Source organism: Myiozetetes cayanensis, unplaced genomic scaffold, assembly GCF_022539395.1.
Source record: "Myiozetetes cayanensis isolate MyiCay16 unplaced genomic scaffold, myiCay2020 scf16, whole genome shotgun sequence".
NCBI classification, from domain to species: Eukaryota; Metazoa; Chordata; class Aves; order Passeriformes; family Tyrannidae; genus Myiozetetes; species Myiozetetes cayanensis.
In genome coordinates this window covers 7,828,481-7,855,786 of record NW_026087270.1, presented here as the reverse complement: position 1 = coordinate 7,855,786, position 27,306 = coordinate 7,828,481, and the positions used below count along the sequence as shown (strand labels likewise).

Sequence of the window (27,306 nt, the reverse complement as noted above, 5' to 3'; positions counted from 1 at the left end):
CATCCCCTTTCTAACCTACTCCTTGGGATCAAGCATTTGAAAATTATATTAAACTCAGTTCTCATTTTGAACTCAAAAGGGAAATATACCTTTTTTTTTTCTTTCTGAGTTTTACTCTGATCCTTCTGATGCAGATCTCTAGACTGAACCCTCAGACCTGCTTTTCCACTGGTGAAAGTTGAGATAACTCCACAGCTTTTGATAAGGCTCTTGGTGTTTTGGAGAATAAGGCCTTCATTTGTTCTTATTGTTCAGATCCTGTATCTAAAAGAAGTCTGGGGAGTTAAGCTTGTCTTAGTTTATTTTTGGGGATTACTTTGGTTTTGAGATTTGTTGCAACACACTAAAAATGTTCAACACAGAATGTACAAAGATATTTCAGCATAAACAACATATTTCATGCTTTTTTGGTTCTCTTTTCTTTAGCTATGTGAAACTGCTACCACCATCCTTTTCATTACATAACAGGATTTTCCTCAAAAACATACCACTACAGTGGGTGATGCAGGACATTCTCTTCCTAGCTTTCAATGGGAGCCAAAACAAGCAAAGGAATACTGTAATTCCCAGATTTCACAGAATATTCTGAGTGGGGAGTAACCTACAAGGATCACTGAGTCCAACTCTTAAGTGAACGGCCTGTACAGGGATTGAACCCACAGAAGCTTGGTGTAATTAGCACTGTGCTCTAACCAGCAGAGCTAATTCCCTCCCAACACCAGACTGAGAACACCATTTGCTCCACTCTCAGACTCAGGCTTTTGGTTCATTCCTGGGGTAAGCCCTAGGTACAGATAGGAACAGGCATGTGTTTCAGGCTCCATAGATGGGAATGCTCTTTGAAAGGCGGCATCTCCTGCAGTGTCCTGGAATGTCACCAGTGGGGTGAGTACCTCTTCTGTGCCAACATTTTATATGCTGAAAACTACAGTCTAATTCAACTCGAAACAATAAGTTTGAGTCTAAACTTCAGGAGGAAAGTTGTACTTTCCTTTGCATTTGTGGAAGTTTGTGGAAGCTCAGATCCACGCAATACTCCCACACCTTCCTCTGCAGAAGGATCCAGACACCAAATCCTCCACACTTCACTGGCTGGCTATTTCTTTTTCAAACTGTTTCCAGAATGAGTTTTATTTTTGAAACAAAACATATATTCTGTCAGTGGCATATTCTCACAGTAGTTTCTTTCAAATTCCACTCAGTCATACCTTGTGTGTGCATTTATGCACCAGCACATGTTGAATTTCCCAGCTAATATCTTAACTAGAAGTTGATTTTCATTTAAGCTTCTAATTCAATGCCACAACTGATTGCACTGCAATATCTTAATTACAGTTGGAGGTTGATAAGTAAACAAGCCATAATGCTGTGGAAAGTTACCCTTTAGCTTTCACTTATTTTTTATTATTTTTTCACAAATATCTTCCATATAAGAAATTAATTCAAGATAGTTATAGAGAAAATAAATATTACATAGGGAGAAAAAAAAAATCAAAAACACCACAACCCCCAAAACAATCTTTTAAAGAATTGCATAAAAACTGGATATAAATGCCTGTTTCTATGTGTACTTGCTGCACCACCCATGAAAACAGCCTTTAAGACAACTCGTCTTACAAAGGGAAATGTCACTAGATATAGTGTTGATCATTAGGTGTACTACAGTGCATTCGTCTGCTTGTGCCCCACTTTGATTACTATACAGCAAAGATGGCCACAAGCACTCAGAAAGTTTTATTGAGGTTTAAATCTTCATTCAAATGATGTAAAGGGGCATTGAATGAAGATTTAGAACTCTATAAAGCTGCTTGGCAGTGTCTGTGGCAATCTATGCCACATAAAAACTGAAATGCTTCTACTTTCTTATTGAAACATTTCTACTGTAATTCTTTAATATTAGGTAGCAGCCACAGTGTTGGGACATTACCACATCTGGGAGTATTTCTCTTACCGAGGCATTTGCCTGCCATCAATTGTGCAGGGTATTATAGAACGTACACACTGTTGATGTCTAGGACATAATGGAAGAGGAATTGTTACTGCAATTACATATTATTATGCTTTTCAGAAGATAATGTGGGTTCATTCATGTGAGTATTTTGAACTAGCAAATACCCTAATTGCTTACATGTCTGTTATAATCCTAAATCCAGTTGACATATCTGATGTACTGTTGCATTTTAATCTGGCCACATGCACATGTACTCTTTATGATTTTCCTCTGACCTGCATGAACTGTGCAAACAAGTACCACAAGTGTCTTGTACATTGTCTTTGCAGTTTTGGTCTAAGAAAACATCCAGGGGAACAGAGAGACAGAGCACTGTAACCAAGTGCACTTTTTCCAGGAACGTAGAATTAGCCTGTGCGAGAGCAGGATAAGTGCAAATGATCTGATTATGCTGTAATGACAAATTTATGAAGCGAAGAGTGTGTGCATTATTTCAACTGTCCTTTCACAACATATCGGACTGACAGAGAATGTGTGGCAAATTATTCACCCATTCACTTAACCAGAAAACAAAGGGAGATGATTAAGAAACATCAGCATTCTGAAGCAGCAATCAAACTGACCCTGCCAGGGAGTGAAGAACAGCAAGCCCAGCCAAAAAGTGCTGCAGTCGTCTCGTTTTGTAACTGCAGGTTTATGGCCAGCATTGTTTCACAGACTCTCCTGAGGTAGCAAGCAGGGCAACAGAGATAACAACAGCTCGCTGCACGGGAACAGCGTGGTGCCTATGGTATTCCCGTGTTCACAATGAGTGACAGAAAACGTTTGGAGAAAAAGATGTGTGCTTTTATAAATTCTTGCTTAATAATCCACTAGAGGGAGCTTATGTATAACCTCTGCTAGGCCAATTATGTCAGAGCTTGGTTTTGCATAATTGACGAAGATGAGGTAGTTATGAGGGGGGGTACCTGCTCTGCTATTCTTTTCTCCACCTGTCACCTTGGAGCTCAGGAGTGGCATTTTTGAACTTTGTCAGTTCTAACCAAAATAGCAATTTGCTTTTTTCAAGTGGAAGCAGCATTCTTGTTGGCGTTAGGTGAGATTCGCCTGCATCATCTCCGGACTCGAACCTGAGAAGAAGCAGCCTCTGCCTTTGCCTGTTTCAATTCTGACTGTAAACCAATAATTCCATCGCTATGATTCCTGGAGAAGAAACAGGCAAACTACCTGGATTGCAGATGTTAGTTACTTTTTATTTCAGTAGGACAAGGTCTTTCAGCACAGTGTTTGCCTGGGAGTATTTGCTTTCCAAGCGGACACTCTGTATTCTTGCACTGGGAGGCAGCTGATATAAAATTTGGTGTCCTTCACAGTATTTGACATGCAAACACCTTCAATTATTTCCTATAAATGTAATTAATAAAAGACAGGTGTAGCTGCTCTCATATCAGAAATATGAACTTTAGTTTAGTAGCAGAGATGCACTTGCAATTACAATTCTAGCTAAATCTAGAGATAACACACTTTCAAGCTACATACCCACACAGTTCAGTCTAGCTAAGTAGTCAGATACACTATCAAGAAGCTTATCATAAAACTTGAAATTGCTGTATCCTTTACACTCATTTTGTTGCCTTTTTTTCTTTCTTTTTTTTCTGTTGGAAGAGAAAACTTATGACTACACTTCAGCTGTCACCAGCTTTCAAGGTTATACTGATAGGAATGAGAAACATATTCCTAATCTGCATACCAATGCATTGAGAATGCAAAGGCAGGCTTTTTGCCATTGAATAGATGATGATAAGGTCTTAAGTCTTTTGAATTTCTTGTGTTGTACTTGTATTATCATATGATTTCTTAAGCTAGGAATGAATATGTAAATTTCTTGCCACTGACTTGCTCCAAAATAATGGACATTACACTTGCACAGTGGCAATTCAGAGTGTAAAATTGATTAATATTTGTTTTCAAAATGACATGCAATGATGTATGGATCCTTTTACAACTTAAATTAATACTTTAAAGAGATGAATGGTCTCTACAGAGGATGTTAAAGTTCAAGCTGGAAAATTTGCATATTTATATTACAACCAACTGATAATAATTGTCGAAACAGAATGTAATGTGGTTCGTTTTTCATTTTAATCTGGTTGTACTCAAACACAGGACCTCATTAACTTCCAGCAACTAATACAGCATTATCAGTCCCCATAAAACAGGCTTGCCTTGAATTTATGAATTTCAAAGACTATTTCCAGTGGTGAATCCCTGTTAAACACTGGGTCAGTCCCTAGCATGTGAACTCCATGTCATGTGCTGCAGAAGCATGAAAGTTACCTGGGAAAAGTGCTTGAGAATCCCATGGCCAGTTGCCTACTTGCTAGCTGGCACCTGGAGCCAAAATTAAGGTGTGACATAGACATCTTGCCTTTGATAGCTCATTCAAAGTTGAAATTTTTTGCTCTGAATGACCAAAGTTAGTTCCACTTACTAGGTTAGGTAATATTCTATAACATAAAAAAAAAAAGATATCTTTCCTTAAGATGTAAGTTTTGTAAAAGGAAAATGCAGAACTTTTGATAGAGTAAATAAGTAAGCATTATAAGTATTTTTGTAGCAGATGTATCAGGAAATCTCTACAGTACATCTCTATAAGAGTGAAGAGTTAGCAATAACCTTCACAGGTCTGTGAATTTCTTGATTGTGAAATGGATATTGAATCTTCTAATAACGATGCTTATTTCTTTAGTTCACCAAAAGCTGATGGTTATAAAAAGAAGAGGTATTGCTTGCGGTGCACCCTCTTCAATTTTTTTTTAAATATTTCCACATAAGTGCTAATAAAAGGATGATGTGATTAACTTATTTCTTTCAACAAAATAATTAGGAGAAAATAATAAACTACTTTTTCTCCATCTCATATTTTGACAGCTAATATGAACAAAAATTCCATGGGCCTAGGAACTCATATTGACCCATCTGTTCAAGAGACCTGGTGCATGGCTTGTCTGGGAGGGTGGGAAAGCAAATGTAACTTTCCTTTAATACTATAACAGCTCCAAGTAACTCTGGACTCAAAAGGGCTGTCTGACAGCTGGCAGTAGCTGGAGTATGGATGCATTTGCAGTCTTCTAACTCTATTTCGACAGAGAAGAGGGTAACATTCCTAAACTAACTTCCTGTAGCCCAGATGTTGTCTTTAGGCAAAGAACAGGTCACTCAGATCAGTCCCATGGCTGCTTTGTTCAGTACTGGGAAAGTCCCAAGAGGCTGAGAAAAAGAGAAGGAACACTACAGAAACTCTGTAAAGAAAGCAAATGTATACTTTGCTAATAAGAATAACAAGAACTTTTATTTAAATGAATTAAAAGCTCTAAAATGTCAATACCTAGCATTATAACTTATTTCCTAAGAAGCCATCCAGATTTCCCATTATAGTCTCACAAAAACTGTTTTGTAGATATTCCTATCAGCTGAAAAATACCTGAAGGACAACCTGTTCCAGCAGCACAGTGATTGGACATTAATTTGTTGCAACTTTATAATTCGACTCTTTGGATGCTCCTCACAAAATGAGTCCACAGAATAGGCCAGTGAGATGCCTTGTTGAATTCCCAGATTTGTTACTGAATGAGCTGTGCTGCATCCAAGCCACCACAAAACTTAAAAACAAAATCAAAAAAAGGACAGGCAATGTAGTAAAGCCTCTCCTCCAGCACATGAACTCATAGATCCTACATGTTGGGAACTAAATGATAACTAAATGATAACTAAGTAATTGATTTTTCATTGTGAAGGGAATGTACCTTCCTACAGATCTCTAGTGGGACCTCTGCTGTAATATATTCATAACTGACTTAGAAAAATGAAGGAGTGCATATTCTGGAGACAATTTAGTATCTAGTAGAATATTACCTAGGATAGTGAAAACATAAACTGATCAAGACTTGGTGAAGAATCTCTGAGCAACTTGTAAATAAAATGGCTGAAGAGACAAGATGCTGACAAAAGCAAACATTGCACAGGTTGGGGGAAGGGAAGAGAAAACAATACCCCAAACCAGAAACACAGTATGCAACCCTAAATAATTTATTATCACTTAGCAAAGTGGCAGAGTAATTATGGACAGTAAACATTAACTCAATGCTTAGGCGAGGAACGGAAAAACGTTATATATACACAGCACCCCTGATTCATGAATACTTCTCAGTGTTTGATTTCAAACATGGTATTACAGAATAATAGAGAGAAAAATAATAATGATAACAACAGTTTTGAATGGTTTTTGAAAAATTAATTAGATAAGATTCCATTGATTAGGACAGGAAAGCTTGAGAGAGAATTTGTGAGGAACCTATAAAAACATGCTTTAACATGGAAAAGATGAAGTGGGAATAAAGTCACCTTTTCCCATACTACATCAGTTAGGGATCAATCTGGGAAATTACAAACCGGAGGGTATATGGAAATATATTTCTCTTTATATGCTTCCTACTTAATTAAAACATATTTGGATCTTAAAATTGTGTGTGGGTTCAGAAGGAGATTTGGAGAAATCAGAATTGGAGAAAATTCAAACAAGAAATGTCCCTCAGAAATTCTTAAACACAATGATGCAGCTATAAACAGCAGTCCCAGAACTCCAGATTGCTGGAAATAGTAAGACTGCCATGAGGAAAACTTCATATCACTGCTCCAGCCTTATGCCTGTTTTCTCAAACATCTGCAGGAGACAGGATGTAGGGCTTGCACAGCCTCTGCTGTGCTGTGATGGACTGATGGAATGGCACAGAACAGGAACACAGGAACGTTTGTTCTACTCCAGTCACAGCTCAGCAGATCACAGAATATTTTGGTTTTCAACCCCACCAACCACACTGACAAATTTTCTTACTGTAGCAAAACTCTTTGCCAGTGAAACTTGGATTTTCCAGTACAGGTTCTGGCAATCCCTGTGAGGTAATGAGGGTGAGTTAAGCCATCAGAAATATATATTTACACGTGGAAATTGTCAGCAATACGGCCCTTCTTTTCCCCAGAGACAGCTCCACTGCAACAGCCTTGGAAAACACATGCACACACACACACATACACAGAGGGAGAAACAATCAATAGATACACTTAGAAAGCCTGTTATACCATGTTGTGCTTCACGGATTTTGATAATATCAATCATAATTGAGTTAGATATAATCCATCTGACTTTCAGTGTGCTGGGGTCAGCCGGGGACGCAATGCCTCACTTCACATCAATTACCACATATAGTAAGGTGGTGGTAAGCAATTCCATTTGATAGTTTGCACCTATAAATAATTATATGGCAATAGCAGTAAAGTTGGCTCTTGGGCACAATACAGAATCATGAATTTTCATTTACTTATATCTCAGAAGCTGTTAGACCACTGGTTTGAAATGTGAACCCTTGGTTAGGTATATCAGTCTTTCTATTAATACAGTATATGCAGCTGGTAGATGCTTTTGAATGAACATTTTATGCTTTCTCTTACTTCCTGAGAATATTTTCATTACAAATATGACCACATGATACATAAGGATTGATTAGAAATTGCTATGACAAAGCAAACTTGGCTTCATTCTCCTTTATTATTGTTTCATCTTTCATTCAGGTTAGGGCCTATCCCATCCAAGTCTCTGTAGGCTTTCAGTAAGAAAGTGTTTTTTATATGCTGTATAATACATTCTCAGCAATTTGAAAACCTACAGAGTAAAGCAGGTTTATTAATCAGAATAGTGCAGAAAGGTTGCAGAAAAAACAGATATCTTATTTATTTCCTTACTTTGCCTGGACACCTGTTCCTTTTAAAATTCTGCTCTTTATGACATATTCTGCATTTTAAGAAGACTAGTCAACAGAGGCAGAGTGGACACAGAGTCAGATTAGGAATAAGGTAGGAGTATGAAATGGAGTTTAGCCGATTTAAGAACTTAGCTGATTTAAGTGTAAAGATAGGAAAAGAACCAGGCTGAGGGACGCCTAAGGAAAGTTGGACAAGTACAGTAAGAATAGGATGATGAAACAGAGAACTGGAGGAATTACAAAAGCCCAGTCTTCCTAAACATGGAGGTATCTCTATGTCCCATAAAATGCAACAGAATTCACTTGAAGTTTTAAAAGCAATATGGAATTGGGGGTTGGGAAGTGTGAAGATTCAGGAGAGTCTGATAATTAGATAGTTGTTTGCCTTTGAAAAAACACCCACTGACACAAATTTAATAGTTAAACCTTTTCCTAAAAGTGAGGAATATCAGGGGATGAGGGATATCAGGGGGTGAGGGAGTCTCCATGTCCACTCTTACGTGTGGCATGGGTAAGAAATGAAATACCCTAATAAAGTCACATTTGGGATGTTTTTCTATTTGAACTGTACTGAAATTTTAAGGAACACCTACTATTTATAAGAAAGCTTTTATAGACTAAGAATTTGGTTCAAAATGAGCAAAGAATCCCAGTACTTGTCCACTGGGATATTCTTGACACTTCAAAAATTAAGCTTTACACTATCTTAGGGAGAGTGTCTTGTTGAATAATGCTTAGAGTCTCTGCAGAACTAACATGCTGTGATTCAGTGATTCTTGGCTTATCAGAAGATAGACAAGGCTGTGAAAGTGAAACATACTGGTCTGTGGTCATTTGTTCATGTACCACATACATCTGACAAGAAGAAACCCATCTCAACCAGCAGCTTCTGCCATACACTGTATTCACCATCGATCACAGAACAGGTATAGGAACATTTCATGCTCTCTCCTAGAGATTTCTGTGGAGAACAGGGGCTAATTTCACTGGTAAGCTTATTTTCAGAAGTGAATATGCCACAAACAGGTGTTGCAGAGCACTCCCACAGAACACTACCAGCAGTTTACAGAGATGCTGGGGCTGGAAGTGCTGTACAGGACACAATGACAGGAATCAAATGCTGTGAAATGGGGCAGCAATGGCTGTGCAACACCAGGAAGGATTTAACAGTGAAGAACAGAAAAAAGATGCACCATCAGCAAGATGTTACCATGGGATCCACATTCTAGGAAAGCCTTTCTCTTTCTTTCACCCTGCCTGGAAGACCGATTGTGAAAACCATCAGCATTTTGAACAGCAAGGAAAATCAAAAAATGTCCAGTAACCTGAGAAAGAATTAATTTAGGAAAAATTCTTCTAACCAAGAGGAAGATTAAATGCATAAATGATGTTATAGATATTTGAACAAGAGTCAATGATACAAAGAAAAGGCAGATTACATGTGCCAAAGGAATGCATGGTTGTCACTAATACTAGATGAATCACTGAAAAAACATTTCAATAAAAAAGGGAAGGTTGCTGGATGATCAGGTGACAACTATATCCTTAATTATGATTTGATAGGATAGATCTAATTTTAGTAATGCAACCTATGTAAAAATTATGGATCGATGGATTTGGGAGGCCCAGGTTGCAGCCCACAGAGCAGCATCTTGCTGATCAGAGAAATGGTATTTAGCAGCGTGAATTGAACTGCAATCAACAAGAAGCCTGATTTGTGTTCTAAATTGTTGTTTAGCAGCATGATCTGAACTGCAATCAAGGGAGAACTCATAGCATTTTCTAGGGGGAGCAAATGGATTGTTTCCAATCTCATTACAGAAAATATTTGTAGCAGCTTAAATTAGATTGGAAAATATCCCAAATTATTTAACTTGAGGTTTGTAGAAATAGAACTTTTTCAATATGTTTTAGAGAAAAAACCTGCATAAATGTAAAGCTTTTAGTAAAAGATTCACTCTAAGTATGTCTTTTATTATTTTTCACATTGTAAAAGGAAAAATGTCTGAAGAGCCATTGGAACTTAACAAGTACGTATTTTGTGTGGGTTTTTAACCTTTCTTTCACTAATTTCTCTGCTCTATAACATGCTGCTACACCTGCATGAGTTGTTGTTCATGTTGTTTTCAGCAAAATATAATGTTTCCCAGAAAAATCAACACATCTTGAAAAGAAAGGTGCATTGCTTTGTGTTATAGGCCCGTTTTCTGAAGCCACTGCTCAGACAGCTAAAGATCAGAGCATCAGGTAATAATCCCTAGGCAGAAATATTATTCAAGAATTTGGTGGCCCTTCCACGAACCCGATGCACTGTTTTCCTTGTAATCATATCATCAATTTGATAATTAAACCTCCAAAGCTAATATTGCACAATATTCTCACAATTGAGTATTTTAACAACTACCTCCCATGCTGTTTTTAAGCTTTTTGTGTTTGTCTCATGTTTTTCTTCTTCTTCTTCTTCTTCTAACTAACTCAACCAGAGCCAACGGTCAATTTGAAGATCTGGCTACCCGGCCTGTTGCCATACCTTTGCATATTCATGAGTAAAATCTTTCCATATCCACATGGCAAACCTTTCAAACTGTCATAAGGAAGAAATAATCACCTTTTCTTTAAAATCAAACAAAGCCCACCAGAGCTGTGTTCTTTGTATAATAGTTAACATTGTCACTAGTAATCAATTTATTTTACTGGTAAAGACAGTATTCTCATGACAAGTCAAAGACCTTTGGAAACAGTACATCTGTGCCTGCTATTTAAGCACACACAGACACAAAGAAGCAGAATATATTAGAAACAAAAAATATGTCAGCTTGTATAATGGTCCCATTGTTTGCTCTACCAGAGAGGGATTGTGCCATAACATATGACGCTGAATGTGCTTTTCTTGTTCTCCAGCCTTCATAATAAAGTATTTGATGCAAATACTCTAATCACATGGAGAAGATGCGGATGTTAGTTGTCCTTCCTTTCACTGCTATTCCTGCTGCCTCAAAAAATACATTTTTATGAATATTAAAAAACTCAAACAGTAAATTGATGGAATCCTGCTTTAGTGTGTTACTTTTAATAGCAGGTGCTTGATTCACACTTGGCTCAACAGGAGCCCCTCTGCCAGACACTGAAGTGACATTACTGCAATGTTCAGAAAATGGCACCTCTGTTGTGGCTTCTCCATTAGGCTGCTGAATAATTTTGTACAGGATAAAACAGAAGAGGCAAGAAAAGGCACAGGGACCAGCACATATACTAAGCAAATGCATTAAATTGCTCTGTATAGCACTGTAACTGTATGCAGCACTTCCTATGGGTAGTGCCCACGATCTACAAGAAAACAGTAGTTTTCCAGAGGTGCAGGAAGAGGTAGAATAGGTGAGTTCATGCATTTGTAACACTTCCTCCTGAGCAGGGGAAGTCTAAGGTGCAGCTTCCAATACCCAAAGTGGCCCTAAGTAGGAAGGAGATTTAATTATGCTCCTTTAATCACTGACCTTTAATTATGCTACATGGACAGTGGAATTATCCAATGCTAATAGAGTTCATCCAGTTCAATATTTCTATTCCTGCTTATTCATTTATGGAAACTTGATAAAGAATAGGAAAAATCTGCCCTCAAGAGAAGGAAAGGGGCAGGAATAACTGTGGAGAGGACTATGGCCCATAAAATAAGGACTGGAAGCAGAAAGGAGTCCCAGCAGCCTCCATCCTAATCATGCCTACTGCTGCACATCTCGTGGAGTTTTGCAGCAGCTTTCTGGATTACAGGAGAGATTCCAGATTTCTGCTTTGTTTTTGTTCTTCCCAAGTCATTTGGTAGAATTATAATAACTCTTCTCTGATTGTCTGGAGTTGGAATGAAAGGACAGGGCAGGCAAATATTCTTCTGTTTTCCCTCCCTAGGCACTTACTCATTAATTGGGCTGTTATGCACATGTCTACTTGAGAGTATTGCATGCACTTAAGAAGCACATGGGGCTTTAGAAAATCCATAGCTTCCATGTTATATTATCAAATTTCTTAGGTTTTTTTCCTATTGGAAGCCAAGGAAACTCCATGTGTGTGAGTCAGCCACTGTAGAAAGCCATAGTGCACCAAAATCAACTTCAAACCAGCACTGGTTAAGTTGAATGGACTAAATACAGAATGCAACCAGTATGAAACAACCAGAAATAAAACCAAGGACACAATTAAGGAGGTCTGTTAAAAGTAGCTGATATTATGCATCCAGGTCCATGTGGCCATTAATGCCTGGCATGAGCAGAAGGGGCCTACAGTGGTTTGTGTAACGGATGAGGCTCCTCGGGACCCATTAACAGCCTCAGCAGCCCTTCCCCCAGACACTGGACAATGTAACAGAATTCCTACATCTCAAAAGCCCACTCTATAAACAAAGATGAAATCTGAATATTCAAACCTTTGGCCCTCCTGCTGAGCACAGCTGAGCATGCTGCAGCTCAACTTCAAAGGCAAGAGAGCCATGAGAAAGGAAACGAAGCCTTACAGCATGGGGGACTGCCTGGCTGAGCTGTACATCTCTGGGTGTGCTGTTAAACAGCACTGTGATGTACACAGCAGATCTTCAGCTTTGCAAAAACAGACTCAGCATTTGGCTATTCTCACACAGGCTCAAATGCACCTAGTTATTACTTTCCTGTTAATTTGCATTTCAAAAGGCTAAGACAGCTCTGAATATATCACTGCTATATTATAATCTACTGTGGATTAAATAATAATTTAATCTCTGCAGTGGGAGCAGAGGTTACTTTGTGCTGGGACCAGGTACTTCAGGCCATGGAGCTTTTGAATCTGGAGCATGTGTCTGGGACTGTGCAGAGGACAGGAACCAAACCCCACACACCTGGGCTGTGTGGTGAGGCCAGGGGTGCAAACTGAGGCTGACCAAGGATGGGAATTCTGATTGCTGGGGCACAATGAGAGTCAGCCTTACACCGTCCTCACAACTTAGCACTGTTCTGACTTCACTACTCCCTGTCCCATTCTTCAGTAAACAGAAGCATCATTCCTCCAAAATATCACCCAAAACTGAAAGTTTGAAATTCAGATTGCAAGAAAGTAATATCCTTTTCGAGGGAGTAGAACAAGAGGACACCTTTGTCTTACTGTGGCTTCTGCTGATGCCAAGGGACTGTATCCAGTGTTTCCATCTAGCATTCCATGCAAGTACCTTTAGTGAGGCCTTAACACATTCAAGCTCATCTCTAATGCAAAGGCATGAAGGAGTCTAAGGTGCTTCCTTGTAAAAGTGTCCAAAGGTGTGCTTGCTTGTTAGAGCACTGTTCCTTTCTGGATGAGTGACCAGACAGTTCCCACTTAAGTAGGACACAGTAAAGAAAACTATTTGTCCCCTCTTTATGACTTAAGACTTTTAAATTATTTAATTGGAATTGTTGAGGTTTTTGCTAGGACGGTACACAGCTTGTAGTGCTTGAAATGAACCATGTAGCTATAATGCAGCCAGAGGGTAGCACTGCTGACATCCCTGGCACACCTATTAAAAGTTGCAGCGTCTGGGGGTAAGATCGATTTATCTTTTTTCATCTTTTAGAAACACAGCCTGAACTGTAATCTGTTTGGGTTTGGCAGTGGATTGACTTGTTGCTTCTTTTATCCTTAATGGGAACATGCACACACATTTACCTTTGGGTCATTCATAATTTCTGTCCACTCTCTGAGCTCTTCAGACTGGTCCCTGTTATGCCTGTTAGCCAGCACTTTTTAATCCTCTACTGCAAGACCCATTCTAAAAGATAAAATTAGAAGAGCAATCTATGCCCAAGTATCTCAATATGCCCTTGTCAGGCTGTAATAGCATCATTGCCTCTCACTGAGTGTAGGTTGAAGTTTAGAAGGTAGCAATGGAAATGTGGGCTGGTAACACATTGATAGGTTCCATTTTTCACTGTCAGTGAAAGCATTTTTATTAAGCAGATACATTAAAAGTGAAAGGTTTTCAAGAACGTGCCGTGAGGTGAGTTACAGTTGGGAAAGCCATCTTTACACAGAAAGCAGGTGCAGAAGTCTATTCTCATGGGTGTCTTTAAAGAATATAGATCTGTGATTAACCTTACTGGCCATTTTATGTCATATAAATGTCATCAAAATCTCAGCATGTATCTGGCAGTAAAAATACCTGGTTGTTATTAAATGAAAAGTGAGGTGATGATAACAGTTTTCCACAGTTCAGCACATTGCTTATTTTTCGGATCACTGCTTTGGGTCTGGGAAGAGTGGGAGCAGGGCAGAAATGTTCATTTCAGGCCCAGATTCTGAAAACTTTTAAGCCTTAGTCTTACTTTAATGAAGAACTTGCATATATGAATTACACATGTGCACAGCTATGTGTGAACTCTGGCACTGAATATTTACTCAGTAAACTGCCTAGCTGGCAAATAGCTTTGACTCAGTATAGCAAAATTGCAGTGTAAACTGCACTGAGAATTCCTGTAATCAAGAAAGATTCCTTAGCAGAGTTATTTTAATAAACAGGTCAAAACTTCAAGATCTGATGCAAAGAGACTTATAGAACAAGAAGTGAGTGCATACTTGCAACTAAAAATCCTGGGCTGTTCCAAGGAAGAGATACACCTGGGTTTTTTTTCAGTTGCTGCCCACCTTGTTGGTTTATCCTACAAAGACTGAACACAACAAATGGACTGTCAAGAAGCACTGCTTCTTTACCAGCTCCAACACTCACCAGCTCTAATGGAACTTTGAAAGCAGTGAATCAAAATAAAACTGCACCTGTACCTGCTGTCCTCAGGATCCTGAATCTCTCATTGTGCCCACAACATTCACCAACACAGTAAGAAGGGAAAACATTGTCTGGAAAGAAATTAGTAAGATTGCTACTACATAATTTACAGGGAAGCCAAAGCAGCTTTAGCTTTTGAGCTGATTAGTTACTAATGTCATGGTTTGGAGATGATTAATACAGTGATATTATGCTCAGCCAGCCACTATTTGTGCAATGACAGATTAAATATTTATTTTAATTACAATCTATAAACCAAATTTTTTCTGAAGGTGCTGTTAGTATATTTGTAAAACATGTTTAATGTTAGCTCAGCTGATTAAAAATTGTAGCTAATTAGATTAACAATTTATCACAGTTTTTACTAATTCAAGACATTTTTGGTAATCCCAGCACACATTGAATTGAGATGGAGAAAAAATGTCCTGATCAAGCCCTCAAATGAGCCTCAGCACATCAGGGGTGGGACCTGTATTAATGGGAAAACTTCCTGCTAAGGACCAGCCTGGTGGACATAAGTGTTGAGGCTCCCACTGCAACATATCACTATCCAAATTTTTCAGCCTATCATGACATAAAGAAACACTTTTTCAGGGTGAGGGTGTGAAGTTCAACTCTGTTCACTTATTTCTCACAGCAGTGTGAGGTTATATTGGGTTTATTTTCATCAACCTGTTTGACATAAAGTAGTGTTCATCTTTTAATATGACATCCCAATAGTTAGGTGTTCCACGAGGGAAAAGAGATAGGGAAAAATCACTTTCCTGATGTGCACAAATTACTTTATTCTAAGTTTTCATGAGATGAAGACATTGTAAAATATTTTAATTGCAGGTAAGCAATACCTAGATATCTCACATGATATTATTTCTTCATATATCTATTTAAAAAAAAAAAACCACACAACAGAAAAACTGGATAAGGAATAAATTTAATTATGTTTTCCTTTTGTTCCCTTCTGCCTCTGGAGATGGAAAAAAGTAGAAATCAAAATTCCTCAAAAGGTCTAAAATTTATTCTTACATTTCATGAGAGGCTGGTCAAAGATGTTATTTTTTTATAGATTTACTTAAAACTTTCTCTTAGTCATGGGAGATTGCAGGATAAATCCAGGCACATCTACACCCTGAAGAACTCATGAGCACTAATGCAATTAAGGAATATGTCCAAATGACTTCTGCAGAGCTTTATTTTCAAAGTACATAAAAATATGTTAAGAAGTAGTTAAAAACACTATGAAATGTCATTTCTCTTGTTATTAAAAGGCGCCTCTATAGCCTCATTTAGCTGTTTTTAGAGAGAAAATATTGCTGGTTATTACTTGACTTGTGACTTGGAGTCACTTCTAAATGCAACTGCCATTTTAGCTTAGCTGCAACAAATATTCACTATTAGGTGCAAGTTAGCTATAGATTTAATGACCAGTTCCTTTCATATCATAGAATGTGAGATTTGATGAGTAGAAAATGTGTTCAAACTGAAGGATGATTCCTTTCAGCATTATAAAGGAAAAAAGGAATCTGACAATAAAAGTAAGCCCATTATATTTTCCTTGCTCTAATAAATGAAACTATTCTTATACAAAAAGATGAATTAATAACTCCTGTGTATCGGTATCAGAGATTATGAAAAAAAAAAAATAACCCTTTTCCATTTGGATTGTGCTGATAACATTTATTTTTCTCTTTCCATCTGGAAACCCTGTGGGTATCATGAGAATTGTAGCGAAGCTGATTGGGGTCATGTGTGAGGGCACTGGGATCAGAGCCAATGTCACGTCCAGCCTCCTGCAGCTTCAACAGCTCCCAGAGAGAGTGTAAGTACAAATCTCTGGCATATTGGGAAATGAGGGTGGTAACAACTGAGGTCAGTGGCCAGAGTGTTTCAAATAGTCTTGGGAGCAGTGATCGGTTCTTAACCTGCAGCAGATATATTGAATGGGGTTTCAATAAGGAATGGCATTGAGTCCTGCAGCAATGATGCTCTAATCCTTGGTGCTTTATGAAATTGGGGTATGATCATAGAAATACATGAGGCTTCCAGATTGCATGTAGAGGGCCCTCTGTGTTCATCTGGCACATGATTTAGAACAGCAGATCTCATGCTTCTTGTTTATTTACTTGCCTAATAGCATTACTGAGAAGAAAATTAGAAGACAATGAAATCAGTATTTGAATGACAGCAAGACTGAGTTTTCAAGGGCCTCAAAGGAGGGCAAAAGTGAAAAAAATCTATAGCACTAGGAGTAACTATGCATTTTCACACAGTGCCCTTGCAATGTCTTCCTGAGACTGAAAATTATGTGGAAAATGTTCTGTGTTATACTCCACATAATAAAATATGAGTTGATTTTTCTCATATGAAATTTAATTTTGTATGGGAACTGTGGAACATCATCTCAAGAGCCTGACTGTTTCACCACACGAGTGCTGTGAGCACAGTTAGTGCACTGACTGCCCTGAGCTTTGGGCCACCAAGCCACGTGGGGATGTGCTAAAGACAGGACACATCTGAAAGCCCCTCTCTGTCACGAACTCAACATTATGGACTGAGTGGAATATAACTTCTGCAATGACGGCTGCAAGAGTACATTGTGCTCCTGACTCTGTTTTACATTGCAGTTCAGTAATGGGAGCATTTGAAGTGGCAAAATCTGATTCTTTCCCGCCTTGACCCGAGGGTGTTCAGTGTCCCTGGGAAGAAGGCTGGCTCCCAGACAGCAGGGGCTATGTGGGCAGAGATGCCACTCTGCAGGGTGCCCTCTGGATTCTAGTTCTGGCTCTGCTCTTCTTTTCTTATTTTTCCTTTTCCCACTGAGAGTCGATGGATAACGTCCCCAGGTAGCAGGACCACACCACGCAAATCCCAACCTCCCTGCCTCCCAACAGGGGATTGAATCACCAACATTCATTCACTTGATTCTTTGAATCATACGACAGGACACAAGAAACTGGAGCCCTGTATTAATTTCTGCCCCCCTGAGTGCAGCTATCAACACGTTCTCCTCAGGGAACTTGATCCTATGGATTCCTGGTCCATGACTCCTACCAAGTACAGGTATGATACATTAAAGCACACAGATCAGCCAAGGTGGCAGCTGCTGTAGGCACATGAAACTGCCCAGTGTCCCATTAGCAGCAAGTAAGGACACCTTTAAATACACCCAACTTCTCAATAGTATTGGCTACAGAAAAACACAGATTCTTTAACTGAGGTGGAGGTGAATGGGTGAGTCATCCTGCAGAGAGAAGACATTTTTCTAATGAAAATAGTGAGAGTTTCAACTGACTTTGTGACTTTTCATGCAGACCAAAGTGAATTCTCTGGCTTAGCAAGTCTGAGTGACTGGTATCATCTCCAAAGAGTGCATATACTAAAATTAATCTTGTCACCATGAAAAGAATAACAATTCAACTATTCATCTTTCGAAAGAGACAAACGATCAGATGCGTGTGGCATGGGATGCATTTAGGTTACCTGCTTTGTATCAAACTCTACACTGAAATTAGTCAGGGCTTTTAATATGCTCCAAAAATTTGTTATGTGCTGGTCACTTTACAGTTTCATACATATGTCTCTAAACATGTGTGCATGGGTATGTACATATGTCTATATATAAACATATATGTATATGTGGGAGAAGGGAACAGAAATTAAAATCTGTGCTTTAGTTCACCACCTATACTTTTCACCTCTCTGAAAATAAAAGTTGCTGAAGGAGCAGATCGCTTAGATCTTTCCTCACATCAGCAGCAACACTCACTGTTACACCTCAGTGCTTCAGGAATAGATGAACATGTCTCCTAGTGAGGAGTCCAGTGCCCTGTTATTCAAAGCCAGAGTGTTGTTAATCACATGCTCTCAGCTTGTAAACAACAGTAAAATCAGCCTTCAGAAAAGATTCTCTCCTGTTAGAACTCTTAAACTATGTCTGGAGTTTAAATTGTAACTAGACTGCCAAACCATATATACGTCATAAATTGAAAAATTCCTTGCAATGTTTTAAGAGTTCTTTATAATAAATCAAATTCTAATTCAAGTATTTATTTACTCACTGTTTTTGTGCTTGAAGTTAAGACAGCTGGTAAATATGCAATGCAGAGTTTATTGCCTAATTCCTAGTATGAAAAAGCAGATTCTAACAGGAGTATAGACTTGAAAGTGAGCATGGATACCTATACACAAATAGTTAGTAATTGGAGCAGTATTTTTTTCACTGTGTTCATTTAGTACACCCCATATGATAAATATGGCAAAATTTGAGAAATGACAAGGGCCAAAAAACATTTTTCACATGCATGAGCCAACCATCTAACTTCAGCGTTCTAGGGAACAGGGTCATCACAAACGTGATGAGCTTCAGACACTTACAAACCCTATAAACTAGAGCAGAAATTCTTCTGTCAAATTTCACTAATTTTAGAACCAAGAAAGAATATTTGAACAAAAAAAATTGTTGGCTAATTTGTTAAAAGTTGCTCCAGCTCCTTTGGCTTAACTGGATAAAATATTAGTGATATATTATATTATATTTATTATAACTTGTCAGATACATTTCATCTGACAGCAAGCTTTTGACTTGAACTGTTCTGTTTGCCCTCTTTACAATATTTGTCCCATAATTATGAGAGATCCCTCTGCAGATTATAGGAGATGTCTGATTTCTTCTTACTGGGAGGCACAGTAGCTTCAGTGATGAAAAAGTTTTCATTTTTACCACTTGTGATATAACCATGAAAGAGAAATACAGGCCTCTGAGGGGTGTAGGACCAAGCCAGCTTGCACTGAACATAAGTGCCATAAAAATGTTCCAGTTTTCTGCTGTTAGAAGCTACTGGAATCAACGTGGTGAATCCAGCAAGGCACTGCTGCCCACAGCACCAAGAGGTACATGGGACAATGTGGAGCCTACAGGGATCTGCTGCTGGGGGCAAGTTCAGCTCCCCTCCCAGGAGCTCAGATACAGCAGAGCTGTGCACTGGGCTTCCTGCACTGGCCATGTACGCTCAGGACAGCCAAAATTTTAGGTGCCAGGTACAGGGGAGTCAATAACCGTATTGTCTTAAGTTACTAATTTCCTACAAAATCTGCTTATATTCAGGAGCTGCAGATATCCTGTGCTACCACTGTTCTTTTCTACCTTTAAGCTGCCCTTTTCTAGTCCAAGCTTTCCCCCCCACCCCACTCCTGCTCCTTCGCCCCCAGTTAATATGTTGCATCTTATTTCATGCTGTGACACCATTAGTGGACCCTAATCTCCTCTCCAAAGTAGACTGTTAGTGTTTGGTTGGGGCCACTTATGAGGTCATATGCTCACACAGCACTTATCTGAAGTAAATGCCTTGTAGCTAATCAGGAAAAGGTAACATGCCATCACCCTGCCCACAGCTTCCCAGCACCCAAATCCCACTCACTTAAGTGAGAGAAACCCCAAGCAGCCCAAGCTTTGTTTTTCCCTTTTACATGACAGAAGCCGTAGCCCTTAAGTGACTAGGATGGAATGGGAAAGGAATAAACAATTAGACAGGGCTGCTGGAACAAATCCTCCTGTTTCATTTTTCTTCTTCACTTGTCTCAGCGGGAGTAGTTTTACCTCCTATTGACACCCATTGTGCTCTTGGCTGCTCGCTACGATGCAGCTGTTTTCTTAATGCCTATCAACCCTCTGCCTTTTTACGACACAAAGGTGACTTGTTAATACAAACGTTGTTGAAACCTCAATAACAATGAGCCCCAGTTGTGATCAATGATACTGTACCTTGGCAAGGGAATGTATCAATGCTTATGGATTCATTTAAAAGTCATCTGCACCAGGCTGCCGATTTTTTATTTTAAAAATCTACACACAAGAAATACGACTGCTCTATTAGACTGACATTTCTAACTCTACTGGGTGCAGTGATACAGTATTACAGTCTACTATTTCCTGTGATACCCACTTAGTCTCATATCTACCATTTTCTATCTGCTCCAGAGACTACATTTATGCAGAACCTCAGTCCTGCAACGAAATCCTCAAATACCAATTATGCTTAGTCCTCTTAAAAAGGTACCTTGATGCATCTGTTCTTCTCCAAAGGTACTTCCAAGAAAGAACAAACAGCCACATGATCTCAACACCCTTTTTGTTTCATTATCAAAACCTCAGCTCAAACCAGATGTTACCACCACCTAAACACCTGCTGAATTGTCTCTGGGCTTACTAAGCACTATGATAAAATTTCAGAACAGGTCAACACTTCAAAATACCATTGTGTTCAAAAGTAAATATGCCATTTTTAGGATGACAGAAAGACTGGTTCTTCTTTCTTTTATGGCATCCTTACATGGATATTGGTGTACTCACATCAGTAGATGTATCTAGTGCAAAGTGATATTGGATTAAATTCAGATCAGGAATAATGAAATTGAATAAAGATACCCATATATATAACTGACATTATGCATAATCCATAGAAAGTGTTGTTTTCAGATGGGAAACAAGCTTGAGTGAACTTCATTCCTCAAATATTCTCAGTTCTTGATCAGGGTATTCTAAGTCATTTCCTACTTAATCCACTCAGCCAGAGACATGATCATTGGACTATGCAGGGATCAGTTCACCCTAGAGAATAAAAGCTTTTGGTGTTCAAAACATGGAAGCTGAATCATTCAGAAAGGGAGCTACACTGCTATTGTAATTCTAAGCAGAAGAACTATGTAACACAGCTGCTTTATGCTTTGAAAACTGTTTCTAGTGTTCCAGTGTCATATATTCCTCCAGTCCAGATCATTACACTCTTGCATGAAACTAATGAACGTTACAAATTGAAATTAATCTAGCAAACACACTGTTTCTCATCATGAAATTATTAGGTTCCATTACACTGTTTTAAAAATCCACACAGGGATTAGCTAGAATTTTGACAAGTGTCAACTGCAAAAGCAGGAATAGCTGCTAATGCCTGATTTAGAAGTCTTCAGATTTCGTACCTCTGTTTTGTGAACAATAGAGTCTTTTTTGGACCTTTGGTTTGTGCTAGGACTCTGAGTCACTGAATATTTTATGGTATTCAATGAACTACAGTATGAGTCATTCATGAGCTTTCAAGTATTTTTGGAATTGTGTTATTTTGCTTAAAATTGCAGAAAAATTGACTAAGAAAAAGTGATAAAAAATGCACCACTGTAGATTTAATAAGATCATGTGGTGGAATCAGAGCATATACACATCAGCATAAAAATTAATTTAAGCAAAAATTAGGTCTACAAAGGAAATGAGGGATTCAACAATGAATTGTTAGAGAGTTATTGTATTCTGAACAGGACCCATTTTACTGGAGCTAGTTATGGTTGCCAAAAAGTTCTTGCCTCAGATGCTGTCCGTGCTTACAATACTTATTTCCATACTCTGCTGCAGTTTACAATTTCTACAGCATTCTGCAGACAGGCAAGATTTTTATGAGCACTAACTGGTTAAGAGCTTCATTGTAGGGACATCAGACACCATTCAAAGGGCACGACCAAAGCCAATTTCAGTTGGTGAGGTCAGTGAAGAAATAAATCCCATTGAAAAGAGACAGTCCTACTACAGTTTAATACACAGAGATCTATTCCTAGTGTGAAAGAGTGATTAGTCCTAGATTTAAATAGGGATTTTGTACCTTTTCTTCTGTGGTGTTATTTTTTGAGGGGGTGGGTTTTTTGTTCCTTTGTTTGTTTTAAATACTGTCTAAACTCTCTACATACCATAAGCAATGACTTCAGCATAAGGACCTGAATCATCAACATCATTGGAAGACAGGAAAAATAAACCAAACTTAACACAAGGCACATGAAGAGCAGTGGTGGAGCTCTGAGTTCACAACCTTGTGCTTATGGTGACCATCCAACACTCATTTTCACACAGGTTCAAACTAAATGACATTTAGTCATGGTTCTCTTATGCAGAGATCAGTTTTGGCTTTCTAGCAAGACTGAATTAAAGCCATTTGGAGAAATAATGGGAAGGATTGTGTCAAAATCTGGAAGTTTTTCCTCCATTGAGAGTCAAAGTTCTTGTGTCACAAGACTTTGCCTGAAAGGGAAAGTTTTCTTAGATGCATGACTGTGTTGACACTCTTATTCTTGCTTGAGAGCAGCTTTTCATGGTTTTTTTGATACTCCTTACTAAGCAGTATAAACCAAGTCAAATAAGAATGGGCTCATGGGGCTTCTTTGGATGGAACTAACAAATTTACACTTTAGTGAATTCTGAATAGTGAATTCCTGCATAGACAAGAAGCTCTCCACTGAGAAGTTCACCATTTCTCAAACTAAAGCTTGGTCTATTGGACATTGAATGGATGGATCATCCCATCTTGCTCCCTGTGAAGTGAGCAAGAGATAAATATGAAGCTCGTTCCAAATGTCCTTCACTGTTATCAAGTCTCTCAGTGATTAGGGGGAAAAGGAATCTGAGGGGGAAAAGGAATCTGCATCTTCCAGTATGATACTATGAAAAAGACAGTCACATCCAGCCTGTCCCATGATTTTAACAGCTTTCTCTATTGCATAACTCCAAACCTGCTGCTGAAGAGCACCATGCAAGTGATGGACTTCTCTTCCCATAGAGTTACTAGTCTGATGCATACAGACTAAAAGAGTGGAGAGCCCAGAGCTCTTGAGACTGGCCATTCAGCTCTTAGTGCACGACTCTCCTAAAATAGGTATTACTAGCACTAGCAAGGAACCTTTCAGAAAGTATTTGGTCCGAATACTATGGTTTGTCAAAGTCCAAGGAATATTTTGTATTAAATGTTTAGGATAGATTCTCTGTTGACATGAGAGGAAGCAGGATGTGGATAACTTCTCAGCTGGCAACAGAAGGTGTTCAGTGCGCTGAACAATTCAAAGCAGAGTGACTGCAAATCATCAACAGTCTAATATTGTTGTATAGCACAGTGTAAATGGGGTGTGTTTGTAGGTAAATTTAACATTGTAATCATAATACAAATGTTAAATTTCTTTTTAATGAAAAAATTTGTAGGAATGCTTAATTGTCTTGGTAAAGAAAAATTAGCTTTGGGAAAAGAGTTACTGCACACAGCTTCACTATTATTGCATTTAACTGATGAAAAAACTGAGGGAAAGAATTTTTCTGTCACTAGAAAATCTACAAGAGTAAGATTGTTGCTTGGACTTCAAACTCCTTCCTGTCATGCATGAATGACAGGTGCCACTTGCAGTAGTTTTCTATTCTCCTTTCTGAGAAATTTGAAATGTGCTCCTCCAAAGCAAGAGCTGGCTGCCCACTCACATTCACAGCTACAATAAGTAGAACTTCTGCAAACTTCCTCACCACAGTTCTCGTTTGGAGGTAAATTCTCTCCCAAGTTCTAGAAAAAAATGGCTGCCTAAAAATGAAGAGGCTAATGATAAAGGGTAGGAGGAGAGATACTGTTTCTCATGCTACCCTATCAAAGGACAGCATGAGTTAAATAGTTTTTCATCAAAAGGCAAAATAATAAAATAAAAAAGAAAGGTATGTGTGTCACTTAAAGACAGAGAAAATTTTTTTAACGTTTTGGAAGAAAGGCTGCTTATATTTTTGCTGATATTTTTTCTCTGAGCAGAGCTAAGACAACATTCTCTATATTCTAACAGCATTTGTCTCAGTCAGTCTAGTATATCATGTAATTGTATCATTCAAGCTCATTTCAGGTAGGGGTTACTTTTCCATTAATTATATTCCAAGCACACGTATACATATCAGAGCTGTTGGGATGTCTATTTCTATTAGTTTAACAAGCCCTGGTATTAATGAGATTGCTCTATAATTGAACCTTTTCATGGGTCCCTTGGTGATGAAATTATGCTAATCTGAATCTGCAACCACAAGGCATCCATCATACTTGATCAAATAGTAAACATCAACAGTGATATGCTAGGAGTGTAAATGTGCCGTTAATTATTACATAAATGAACAAGCCCCATTATTTCATCTTTATATTCCTGCAACTTAATAAAATGGGTGAAGACAGGGTGTATCAGACTTCCACTATGTGGCAGCATGGTCCACTTAACAAGAGCATGAGCTTGTAAATATTGTTGTATCTTGAGGCCTGATATACTCTGTGTATATAAAAAAAGGAAATAACGTGGATATATTTCATCCCTCTGAGTCACTTTTGTGGGAAAAAATGATACTGATCAGTTACATATCTTTAAAAGAGAAAAAGCACCTGATTTCCTCAGTGCTATAACTGCTGCTTCTAAAGTCTGAGTGGATAGCGGATCACTAAGTGTTTCAAGTGGGAGACATATCTCAGACTGTCTGCAGTGGGATGATTTATATCAGCTTCAGAAAATGTTTGTAAACTTAGGCAGATAAGATCTTATGTACCTACACTTGCAAAAATAAATGGATTTGCAGAATGCCTGTGTTACTGCAGCATCACTCCTCAGTGATTGTCGCACCACACTGAAGGAAAGAAGTAAAAATGTCAGGCTGCTTTTTATCAATAATATGAGGAGGAACAAAATTCCCACAGTGCAGGCACGAACATTAATATGCTTATTTGCCAATGGTTTTTATTAAGTGCATTGTACCTTATAACTATCTGAGGAAGGACTAAATTTCAACGCAAGTTGCTTTGATTTTTGCGTCAGCATATGCAGAGATACACAGAAATTTAAAAAAGACTTTTCATTTGTTTGGTAGCATTTTAGTTTGACAAATTATAACCCCAATATTTATCCAGTGATCAGGGTATTGTTTCACTGCTGAAGGGTAAATATCTTATCAGAGATCTTACGAATATGGTGAGCAAGATATGTGTTTCACTGATGTGAAATACATCAGTGCCAGATGTCAGGAACCAATTTCTAAAAAAACAAGATCAGTTTCCTTTTTTAAATGTACTTCACTAATTTGTATATAACAGAGTATGTTGTGCTGAAAATATTAACTCTGCTTTTTGACCCAGTTTGACTCAGGCTTTACCTCTGCCATTTTAATATTTAACTGAACTATTTTAAATGTATTTGTAGAAAATGACATTCTGTAAGCCATTAAGTTATACATTCAATGTATATAACAATATAGGGATATATATTAATGCCTTTTCACTATCTGTTCCATAGAAGAAGCATATAATTCAATAAAGGAGCATTTGAAAATGTATGCAATAATTTCCAGACACAGTTCAAAACAAGTTCTCTGGAGTGATACAAGTCCTGGGGCAATTCAAATGCAGGACCACAAGCTGTTCACTCCAAGCTAATTCTACTGCTTCTAAAATCAAGATAAACGTTCTTATGACAGGACTTGTTCCAGTATTTATGTTACCTCTATAAGCAAGTGAACAACAAAACTTTAGGCTGATTTAACAAACGATCACAAAAAAATTCTTGTTAGTATTGCTTAGGAGATTTCTAGAAACATTCTCTTTGGGCTTCTACTGTTAATATTTATTTTAAAATGTTCCCATTTTAAAACTGTCCTACCACTTTTATACAGATAATGACATAGAAACAAGGAGAGAGAGGACTGGCCCTTTGAGCTCCTCTGCTTATTATGTATTTATTCACATGCTATTAAAAACATTTGCATTCCTGAGATAGTTTTCCCCAACTTTACTTTATTAAAATTGAATTATTTGGAGATATATACCAGCCATGATCAGAGTTCCATAATACAGAAACAGCATATCAAAAAGTACGAAACCACATTCAGTCTTGCAATTTCTTCCCTTTCCAACATTTGTCAGTGGAAGCACACTAGACTGCTTGTGCTTCCAGAAATTGCCATGTTCTGGTGCTGCTTACTTAAGAAACATGATATTTAACAAATAAAGCTATACCAGAACGTTCTGAAGATCAGGAAGCAGCACTCTTTCTGCACACAGCAACCTATTGCAGGGATTTACCCAGACATTTTTTCTATTTAGAATTGCTGCTGAATGTAGGCACAGAAATCCCACCTTAACTTACGATGGTTGCAAAAGGACTGAAAACTGTCTCTCTCATGGGTCTCACTAACACCTGACCAGTCAGATGTTGGACCCCATTCTACCTTATTTACACCATCACCACTGCTCACTTTGGCAGCCTGACTTACTCCAGTTTCAAACAAGACTAGTGTCAGACACTTCAAGAGATTGTTTCCACCCTTCATTTTCCTTGTTTTTGACAGCCTTGCCTAACACTGTGGCTTCTCTCAGACGTGTTTTTTTGACTGTCTCCTGCTGTATCAGCAGCCTCTCCCACTGACTGTAGCCACACCAGCTACATCAGGTTCACAGTTCTGTTCACCTGCGAGTCCTAAACCACCCAGAGAAAGCCTGTGATTCCTAAAGACTGGAGATAAAAATGTCAAGGGACCTTGAAAATTAGAGGGAGGTGAAGGAGGAGGGTATTCACACCAAGACAAGTCCTCAACAGTAAACAAACAATAGAACCACCTCAGGTTTGAGTGAGTGGATGGATTTAACCATAAAAAGGCTTCATATTCCCTCTGTTACACTGGCTGAGGAACGCTGGCATCTGCAATGGCAGGCACTGTTCCTGGATTCATCCAGGTGCCTCCTGGAGTCTACAAAGGCTTATGCTGAAATTACTGGGCCTTCACAAAGACTGTTCCTTCCCTCTAGTAAGGTCATGGCACAACTACCCTAAGGAAAATGGTACTGAGGAACTTGGAAACCTGTCCTGGAGGACAGTCTGTGATTCTGCAAAGAACAACTCTTTGACTTCACATCCCTTCTCAACTCTCTGTGAGTACAAATGCAGCCTTAAACCTG

General features: G+C 38.5%; 1 long non-coding RNA gene across 1 annotated transcript in view; it reads right to left on the bottom strand.

Moving 5' to 3' along the window:
* The window catches only part of LOC126637771 (uncharacterized), an 87,933-nt gene that overhangs the window by 22,222 nt on the left and 38,405 nt on the right, over positions 1–27,306 (bottom strand). The window lies entirely within an intron of this gene.